The sequence below is a fragment of the Marmota marmota genome, unplaced genomic scaffold (genome assembly GCF_001458135.2).
Source record: "Marmota marmota marmota unplaced genomic scaffold, marMar, whole genome shotgun sequence".
NCBI lineage: Eukaryota > Metazoa > Chordata > Mammalia > Rodentia > Sciuridae > Marmota > Marmota marmota.
Window position 1 is genome coordinate 40,536,439 of NW_026000016.1, and position 10,872 is coordinate 40,547,310.

A 10,872-nucleotide genomic window follows, 5' to 3' on the forward strand; every position below is an offset into this window, starting at 1 on the left:
TCACTGAGTCGCTTAATGCCTTGCTTTCGCTGAGGGTGGCTTGGAACTTTCAATCTTCCTGCCTCAGCTCCTCAAGCTGCTGGGATTACAGGCCTATGCCACCGTGGCCAGCCATTATACTGCTTTTTGATTGACGTTAATTCACATATCATAAAATGCAACCTTTTAAAGTGCATAATCTAGTGGATTTTAGTATATTTGCAAGATGTGGGGATTTATCATCCCTACCTAATTCCAGAACATTTTCACCACCCCCAAAGAAGCTCATACTCATTAGCAGTCACTCTCCAGTTCTTCCATCCCTTGCCCTACTTACTGTCTCTAAGGATTTGCATTTTCTGGAGGTTTCATATAAATAGAATCCCACAGTGATTCTTTTTATGTCTGGCTTCTTTCACTTAGTATAATGTTTTCAAGGCTCATCCGTGTTGTAGCAAGCATACATTAGCACTCCTCGTTCCTTTTTATAGCTGAATAATATTTCATTGTATGGATGTACCACATTTTGCTAAACCATTCATCGACTGATCGATATTTGGCTATTATGAATTATACCACTGCAAACATCTGTATACAAGTGTTTACATGACCAGGTTTCAATTCTCTTTGGTATATACTTAGAGGTGGTTTGATGGTTCATGTAGTAACTTTTTGTGTAGCCTTTTTGAGACCCTTTCCTCATTAAAAATATTTTTTGTCTTGTTGTATTGTACATATCTCTATAATCCACTGCAAACCCCTCTTTTTTGGAATGAAGCAGAGTATAAATAAAAATAAATCACAAAGCACTCCCAAGCCATCTGTTTAATAATCTGTGCTAGAATTTTGCCAGGATTCTATATTGAGCCATTTGGTCTATAGTTTCCAGAAATACCTTCTGTCTCCTTGTAAAAATCAGAACATTCGCTCATCCCCAATGCGTCTGAGTTGTTTTTTGGTCCTACCTGCAACGTGTTTCATGATGCTGGTGTCTAATTCATCTGAGTCTGGCCTCCAGACTCGGCTTCAGCCCCACTAGGTCTCACCAGCTACCCTCTCATTGTCTTATGATGGGCTCAAATTTTTTTTGTATCAAAATAATTCATGCACAGAGATAAAAATAAACTAAAACAGAGGAGCCTACGGAGATGAGTCCCCTACCTCGTCCCTCCCCACCCCTTAGTCTTGCTTCCCAGAGGCAACTGCTTCTAACTCTTTTAGCTCTTTATTCTGGGAACAACTTCCATATCTCAAAATAATATGCCTATGCTGCTGCTCCTTGGGTTTTCAAGCTTAAATATCCTCTATTGATTTATAACTATGAGAGATGAGGATTTAATTCATATACATCATCCAAACAACCCCTCCGCCTACCCCGCTCCCAATATGGTTCTGTTTTTATTTAGATTTTATTTCTGTTTTGCTCTAAGGAAAATAACAATAAATCTGTTGATTACCTTTGTTGCTTTAAGTAACATATTTGCAACTTTATTATTCATTTCACAAGCTAGTGATAGTAGTTTTTACTCACTTTTTTTTTTTCTTGGTGATACTGGGGAGCAAACTCAGTACCAGTCAGGTATGCTCTATCACTGAGCTATATTCCAAAGCCTTTTTTAAAAAATATTTTTTATTTGTTGATAGACATTTATTTTTTTTAATTTATTTGTATGCAGTGCTGAGAATGGAACCCAGTGCCTCATGCTAGGCAAGCGCGCTACTGCTGAACCACAACCCTAGGCCAGATTCCAAGCTCTTTTTATTTTTTATTTTGAGACAGGGTCTCACTAAGTGGCCCAAGCTGGCCCCCAACTTGTGATCATCCTGCCTCAGCCCCCTGATTAGCTGAATTTACAGGCAGGCATCTTACTGGCCTGAATGTTCAATTTATATCCCCATTTTCTAAATAAAATCAGGTCTTCTGTGCTTTGCCTATAGATAAGTTCTAAAGTTTGTTTATTTGTTTATTTATTTATTTATGGTACCAGAGATAAAACCTAGGGTCATTTAACCACTGAGCCTTTATTATTTTTTATTTTGAGACAGAGTTTCTCTACATTGCTTAGGGTTTCCATAAGTTGCTGAGGCTAGCCTTGAACTTGTAATCCTCCTGCCTCAGCCTCTCAAGTCTCTGGGAGTCCATCAGATTCTAAAAGTTTAAATTCAATACATAATGTTTATATTTTGTAAAAATGTAAATATTTTACATTTATCACAGAGCCACACAATATTCTACACTAATTTCCTTTCTTTTATTTGCTTTTAGTTTTTCATCAAATTTTGGATTGTCTTCTTTCCTCTTTCCCCTTTTTATTCTTTTCATCTTACTACATGCCATTCTTATTTCCTCAGTGTCTTAGAATGAGTTCTGCTGCCAATAACCCAATATCACAAGAAGTTATACAGAAAAGTGGTGTATTTCGGCTCATGGTTCTGGCCCCAGGTCAAGGGCCTGAATCTACGGATGGTCTTGCTGGCAGAGTCAGTCAGGAGTCAAAGCAGCACAGGGCAAGACACAGTGAGAGTGCATGAGAGACCCCACCAAACTGGCATTTATAGCAGATCCTTTCTCAAGATAATCCATTAATCCATTTATCCATTAATTGCATGAATGGATGAATTACTTCCTGAAGGTCCATCTGTTTCCGCCTCTTAATATCTTATAATGGTATTAAATTTTAATGAGAGTTTAAGAGGGAAGGATCCACTTTCAGACCATGGCCCTGAGTACAGGTCCTCCTTTTCCCCAGGGACCTGTCACACAGAGCCCTCTGCCCTTCTACGCTCATCTGGGCTGTGACTTTTCTGTCACATTGCTGTTGACTTAGGACTTCTTCCTTTCACTTTTCTCTTTTTTCATCTTTGTTTATGCTTTCATTTTGCTATGCCACATCGATAGCAGGAACTTAGAGAGGCTGCCTTGGCGAAATGCAGACTGTGTCTGGGGCCTGCAGATACCCCGGTGGGGGGTGGGGGTTAACTGAAAGCCAGATGAAGCTTGGCGTCTCTGCCTTCATTTTGTGTATCTTCAAATTCCTGCTCAGCTCTGCACATAAGCATGTTAATCATTTAAGGTGTGTTCATCCAAAAACAAGTCATACAAGATTGATTAGCCCTGAATTTACTTAACCTGTCTTGTCCTCCTTTAAGACCAAGGCAAGATTTGCAGGGACATTTATACTGCCCTGTGTTAGACCCCTCGTGTGGCACTTAGAAGTCTCCAGTCATTGCCCTAGGTTTTCTCAGAGCAGCAGAGCCTTGCAGGCAGACCACCCCATATGAGGCTGTCCCGCTAAACAGGAGTACATCTCATGGGAACTGAACTGACCCTTTTCAGAATCACAGACCTGACAGAGCAACAAGAGGAAATTACCTGTTCTTCTCTGGAGCCACCTTGCAGAACCAGAACTGAGATAATGATCAACCAGAGCACAGTTTGACCAAGACTGCCTACTAGGAATACCTCTCACCCCCTGCTCTGACCCTTCCTCCATTTAAACCTCAAGTTCACATGAACACCCGCAAGACAGGGTGGAAATGCTTGACCTCACCGTGCCTTCTCAGTACTGCCATATCGATTCGATTCAAGTTCCTTTCTGCTTTTTAACTATTACTTTTTCTGTTTGGATTTTGGAGTGAGTGGCTGGATCTGATTTGCTGGAACATCCAGAGTCAGGCCTCTGGACTCCAGTAACATCTTCAAGTAATTTCTCAAGAAGGAATGTTTATTATGTACATCTTCTGAGCCATTCTTACCTCCAAGGTCATTGTCCTACCTTCATATCTGAATGGCAGTTTGGACAGAAATGTAAAACTCTTGGTTAAATATTGCCTTTGTCAGCCAGATGTGGTGGTACACACCTGTGATTCCAGTGACTCAGGATGCTGAGATAGGAGGATGGCAAGTTCAAGGTCAGCCTCAGCAACTTAGTGAGACCCTGTCTCAAACAACAACAAAAAATTTTTAAAGGACTGAGAATGTAGCTCAGTGTTAAACACTCCTGGGAGAAAGAAATGAAGGAAGGAAGGGAGGGAGGGAGGGAGGGAGGAAGGAAGGTCGAGCATCATCCCAGCCTTTATTAACAAGGATCCTGAAGCCAATGTCATTCTTATATTTTTAAAGGTAACATTTTTTCCTCTAAGGAAAATTTCAGCATCTGGATACACTGTTACCTAGATATTGGGCTGATTCTCTTACCTTCCAATACCTCCTATTGAAACTATTGAGGTTTGAATTTCCATAATCCTCTTTAATTTTCAATAGCTCACACTTACTCTCTGATTGCTTCTTTTCATAGCATCCAATCCTTTTTTAAGGCTGCAATACCTTCTCATATTTCTTTGAGGTTACCACTATTCAAACGTTTCCTGGCTCTGTGCCATGGGATGCACCTGTAGTACCAGCTACTCAGGGTGCTGAGGAGGAAGGGTCACTGGAGTTCAGGAGTTCAAGACTATCCTGGGCAGCACAGTGAACCCCTATCTTGAAAAAAGATAACATTTTCTTCCTGCAGCCAATAAGTCCATCGGATGCCTTTATTCATAGGTCTCTGTGTGCAAGGTTGCAAACAGTAGTCTCCTTTAGTGTGCGCAGCCTGTTGCGGTATGGTTGCCCTAAGGGACCTTGGAGACAACCCCTTGCAGTGGATGTTCAAGTCTCCCATCTTATGCTGTTCCCATCTAGACTCCAGATAGTGCAGGTGGGAAGCCCCGTGGCGGCACCTGGGCTGGCCAAGTCATCATGTCTATGTAGACCAAGCTGCAGAACCAGGAGCTTGTTATCAAGGCTCTACCCAGGACCAAGTTCAAGTTCTCTGGCCACCAGAAGATCCACAACTCAAAGAAGTGGAGCTTTATTTAGCAAGTTTACTGCAGATGAACTCCAAGACATAGTGACCGAGAAGCAGCTCATCCCAGATTGTTGTGGGGTCAGATGCCTCCCCAGTCACGGTCCCCTGGACAAGCGGCAGGTTCTGCATTCATGAAGGTTTCCACTGTGCTGCCGTTCTTTAATTTTTTTTTTTTTATTTTTTAAGTCACTTTTTTTATTTTGAAATAATTTTAGATTTACAGAAAAGTTGCCAACATAGTATAGACAGTTCCTCCATCTCCCTCATCCAGTTCCACCCCGTTGTTGAAGAACAAGTTTCCAGGCAACTTTTTGTTAATCATTATTATTAGAGCTTAGAGTTACATATAGTGGTTGAGTTCATCCCAACAAACTCATCCACACACAGAGATCAGTTTCCATTCAGGATCCCCCTTTTCCCTCTCGTGCCCCCTACCCCCTCCCCTTCTCCTTCCTCTACTAGACTTCCTTTCACTGGTCTATGAATTTGTCTTTGACTGGCTCTTTAAGTTATCTTACCCTTCCTTCCCCTTTCCTTTATTTTACTCCAGCTTCCACATATGGGACAAAATATGTGTCCTTTGAGTTTCTGAGTTTGGCTAATTTCACTTAGCCTGATATTTTCCATTTCCATCCATTTACCACGAAATGCCATCATTTCATCTTTTTTTAATGGCTGAGTAGAACTCCATTGTATAGGTACGCCACAATTTCTTAACCCACTCATCTGTTGATGCTGCTCTCTTTATTTTTATTTATTTATTTATTTATTTTGGTGCCGGGGATTGAACCCAGGACCTTGGGCATTTGCGGCAAGCACTCTGCCACTGAGCTACAGCCCCAGCTCCTTTCCCTCCTTAATCTTGCCCACCAATCTATCTCACCTCCTGTCCACCTTTAAAAAGCCCCCCTGCCTTTTGTCCTCCCTAAATTCTCTCTTTTTCTTTCAGAGCGTCCCATTCCCATGTACTTGCCTCCTCATTCTAGGGGCTTTTTTTCAAATCTGATTATTTTTGTCTTTTCAATTCAAGAGAACACCGGGCTAGTCAATGGGCAGACTTCATTTGGGCAGGGAGCCAATGTCACATGGAGAAGACCACAAGCAATAGAAGTGGAAGCCCTTCTTTGGGGCCATTGAACCCTCTGATGGCGGCTGGATCCCTGGCTGCCCTGTGTGTTGCTTGGGGATTGAATGTTCCTTATCACGTTGGCCAATCCTCCTTTAATCGGTTGTCATGTTTATGTCTGCTGCTTCCTCTCCACTGTGAAACTCAGGGTGTCTGGGAGGCTTGAGCCCCCAGGGGTTCTGCCTTTTCTACTGTCCCCCTCCTGTCTGGGCCCACGGTCCTATTATGGTTTAGATCTGGAATAATCCCCTAAAGGCTCATATACTTACCGACTTGGTCCCTAATGCAGCCTGTCCAGAGGTGAGGGCTTTTAGGAAATGGTTAGATCATGAGGGCTCCAATTCAGCAGTGGATTCATCCAGTTGATGGATTAATAATTTGAACAGATTATAGGAAGGGGGGACCGATTTGGGGGAAGCAGGTCACTGAGCGCATGCCCTTGAAGGGTCACCTGTTCCAGCCCTGTCCTTGCTCTCCTTCTGCCTCTGGGCTGCCATGAGCGGACAGCTCTCCTCTACCATGATGCTCTGCTTCACCTCAGGGCCCAGAGCAGTGGAACCAGCCAGCCATGAAACCTCTGAAATCGTGAGCCAAAATAAACCTTTGCTGCTTTAAGTTGTTTGTGTCAGATGTTTCTGGTCACAGAAATGACAAGCTGACTAACACACCTCCCGCTTACTTACTTCCTTGGTGACTCCTGCTCTCTCTCCCGGGCCCAGTTCCTACTTATTTGCTGAGCTGTGTGTCCGCGGGTGGCCCCCTCCTGTGCTCTGAGTCCTTAGGGAGGTGTACTTTTCTTCATCCCTTTATTATCATTTTAGTGGGGTCAGGGAGAGAGAGGACAAATGCACGTGGCTGACTGTCTGGCTTTGAATGGAAATCTATTCCCTCCTGACCTGGGAGAATGAAACAAATGAGAATTTCATCATCATAAGAAAATGGAAGCTTCCAGAATCCGAGGGGCTCTTTCTTTCTCTGCTTGGCTGCTTTTGTTTCATCAGTGTCTTCGCCTGGGTTCAGGTCAGATGCAGCTTCCTGGTTACCCTTGTCAGAGACCTCTGTGACCTCACCTCCAAATGCTCATGTGTGAAGTCCAGAGTGTTTCTTGAGCTCGTGGCTCCAGCTCCATCAACTGCCCTTGTCCAGTGGTTCTGTCCCACTGGTAGCACCAGGCGAGCTTCTTCTGTCCTATGGCAGGAGCCTCCTAACTGGGTCCTTTCTACCCTCCCTTAATCCATCCTCTCAGGTTCTAACTTCAGACCTGATTATGTCTCAAATTTATGTCAAAATAGGGACATTTTAAAGCAATGAGTATCCTCTATGGAGGGTTATTTGACAATATCCATCAAAATTGCAACTGTATGGGGCTGGGGATGTAGCTCAACTGGTAGGGTGCTTGTGTCGAATGCACAAGACCCTGGGTTCAATCCCCAGCATCACCAAAAAAAAAAAAAAGCCACTATTTGGACCCTTTGACCTACAGTTCCACTTCTATGGAGTTATCCTGAGATAGGGCTGTACCTGTGCAAAATGATACATGTACAGATTTAATTATTGCAGCACTCTTTATAGAAGCAAAAGGTTGTAGACAATCCAAATAACTATAACCAGGGAGTTACTAAATAAAAGTAGAATGCTTTCATATAAAAGATTAATATGGAGTCATAAAAATGATAAAATTCTTTATAAATTGATAGGAAATAATATCTAAGATTAAGTAAAAGCAAAATGATACAGAATAAATGGCTGACACTTGTGTAACATTGTTGTAAAAGAGGGAGAAGATGAAATGTTTCTTTGCTTGTCTGTGCATAAAATCCCTGGAAGGTTGCAGCATCTATTGAGTCAAAAGAGGGGAACTAGATGATGGAGAAGATGGGAAAGGGGTCTTCTTACTGCATGTGCTCTTGTATCTTTTGAATTATGGAGCACATGATTGTATTGTCTATTTAAATTAATACAATTTAAAACTCTCCTTTTGTATTATCTCAATTTAGTTTTTTAAAAAACATATACCAAATGTTTAACATTTTAAAATAACTTGTATATTAAGCTATATATGCTCTGAATTCACAATACATGCATATATATTCTTTTTTTTTTTTTTTTTTTTGGTGATACTAGTGATTGAACCCAGGGCACTCTATTGCTTAGCTAGGGAGCCCTTTCATTTCAAGTCAGGGTCTCACTACATTGCCCACACAGGCCTCAAACTCTCCATCCTCCTGTCTCAGCCTCCTGAGTTGCTGGGATTATACTCATACTCTAATATAGGTTAAGTGTGCCTTAGTTAAGATGCTTGGAACCAGAAGTGTTTCATATTTCAGATTTTTTTTAAATATCTGCACATATGTAATGAGATATCCTGTGGATGGAACCCAGGTCTAATTGATAGATCATATACACTTTATACACATAGCCTAAAAGTTATTTATTTTTTATTGTTTTGGTGCTAGGGATTTGACCCAGGGCATTGCACATGTGAAGCACGTGCTCTACCACTGAGAGTGCACTCCTAGCCTGAAGGTAATTTTATACAGTATTTTTAGTGCACCTGCATTTTGACTGCAACCTGTTGTGTCAGGTCAGGTGTGGAATTTTCCACTTGGGAGGGTCACATTGGTGCTCTAAAAGTTCCAGATTTTGGAGCATTTCAGATTTTAGATTTTTAGATTAAGGATGTTCAACCTGTGTAGCATCATTTTAAAATATGAAATATGCATTTTGCTATATTGATATGCCTTGAGGGACTGGGATTGTAGCTCTCTGGTAGAGCACTTGCCTAGCAACACATCAAGGCCAGGGTTCCATCACCAGCACTGAAAAAAAAAAAAAGAAAAAGAGTGCTGTGCCAGTGAGCTGCACTCCCAGCTCCTATAGGCATATGAATATAGCATGAGTATGTGCAGTATGTGTCATATCTATAACACATATACTCTTTTTCTATGTGTGGAGCTGGGGATCAAATATAGGGCCTTGAACTTGCAAGGCAAGTGTTCTACCACTGAGCTGTACTCCAAGTCCCTTTTTGTCTGTTTATTTTTAAGATGGGTGTCTCAAACAAAGCCTGTTCCCAGGCTGGTCTTGAACTCCCATGCTCAAGCCATACTCCTGCCTCAGCCTCCTGATCGGGTGACATTCCGGGCACATGCCACCATGCTGGGCTCCTTGTACTCTGGTAAGTGTGTCTTTATAAGAGAATCTGAGAGCAAAACCTTAAAATACTCATGCACAGTGATTTTTTAAATGGGTAATTGGCATAGGAGTTATTTAGCTTTTCTTCCTTATCTTTTTTCTGTTTTTGTTGAGAGCCACAGCCGAAGGGGCCCCAGCAAACTTCCAGCTGCCAGCAAACTTCCAGCTGCCGGCTGATGATTGGCTCACAGCGGCCCCAGCAACATCTAACATCCTCTGCGGAGCCAATCAGTTTTTCTTCCTTTTTTTTTTAAAAGAGAGAGAGAATTTTTTAATATTTATTTTTTAGTTTTTTCGGTGGACACAACATCTTTGTTTGTATGTGGTGCTGAGAATCGAACCCGGGCCAAACGCATGCCAGGCGAGCGCACTACCGCTTGAGCCACATCCTCAGCCCTTTTCTGTTTTTCTTCTAATTTTTTTTTTTTAATGAAAACTGCTTCTAATAGTCTGTAAAAGAATGACATGTGCTTGTGTCTCCTGCTGTCTACAGGATAAAGCTCAGTCTCTAACACGTGCCTGTGGGGGCCCCTGCTTGCATCCCCATCCTCTTCTCCCCTCCTTCCCCAGCTTCCCGACAAGGGAGGACCTGTCGTCCTAGAGCGGGGTCCCTCACTGGTTTTCACTGATCCTGCAGAAATGCGACCCAACCTTCATGTCTTGTTCAAATATCACCTCTCCCTTGTACCCAGGAACCAACTGCTTCCTGCTGGCCTGGATTCCCCCTGTGTGAGACCTGGTCATGTGAGTCACTGTACCGCCAGGTGTAGGCCAGGCCCTGGCTGGCACCGGGTCCTCCCAGGGATTCTTCCAGCTCTGCAGGTGGGTGGAGGAAAGTCTTCGCTTGGTGTCTCCTTTCTAGGTCTGTCAGTGTCTGGGTTGTGATCTTGGTGCTCTGCCGAATGTGGCTGCCTAATGTCCTTGCTCCCTCCATGCTGGGCCCTCCACCTAGCAACATTCTTTTGTTTGGGGGAGGGTTGTTGGGGATGGAACCCAGGGCCTTGTGCATAGTAAGCCTCTACCACTGAGCTACACCCCCAGCCCTGCCCCCCTTCCCCCCACTTTTAAAATACTGAGTTTGCTTGATAGTCTAGTCAAAGAGTCCTTTTTCCATGATGCTGGGGACAGAACCCAGAGCCTTGGGCTTTACTACTGAGCCACACTCTTAATGGCTTTCTTTGGACAGAGCATCATCCTCCAGATCCATGGTAGGCACTGATCATCCCCCAGTGGTCTAGCCTGAGTGAAGTGGGCTCCCCAAGGGTGACTCCCTGGGGAGAGGGCAGGGAGGAGAAATCTCTGGAGAAAGTGGGGTGGGGAGGCCAGCTAAGAACTTTGGCCCCCAAAGATTTCCACAACCCACCCAGAAGTCTTCCCAACCATCTTGTCCCCTTCCCCATTCAGGGGGAAATTGGGCAGTAGGGGAGGACACAGGAGCAGGGGAGTGACTGCAGCTGGACCCCACTCCCGCCTGGCTGCTTCTCTGAAGGAGTGGACACTGTCCTTGCCTCTTAGTAAACTCACACAGAACACAGCTGGTGGAGAATTCCGATCCTTCCCAGGTTCTCAGAGTACAAAGATCCAGTGAGTCACAACCTGCTCCAGCCTGGTCTCTCTCCCCAGCCCAGCCCTCAATTCATACTGAAGTGGAACCCAAGGAATCCAAGGAAATGGAAGCTCTGACTTAAGAGGCACCCATGAGATGCTCCCCTAACCCGCAGC

The 10,872-nt window shown here is 43.5% G+C and overlaps 1 pseudogene; it reads left to right on the forward strand.

Annotated features, from left to right (window-relative positions):
* Positions 1-4,487: 4,487 nt before the first annotated feature.
* On the forward strand, positions 4,488-4,615 carry LOC125618592 (annotated as a pseudogene).
* Positions 4,616-10,872: the final 6,257 nt, after the last annotated feature.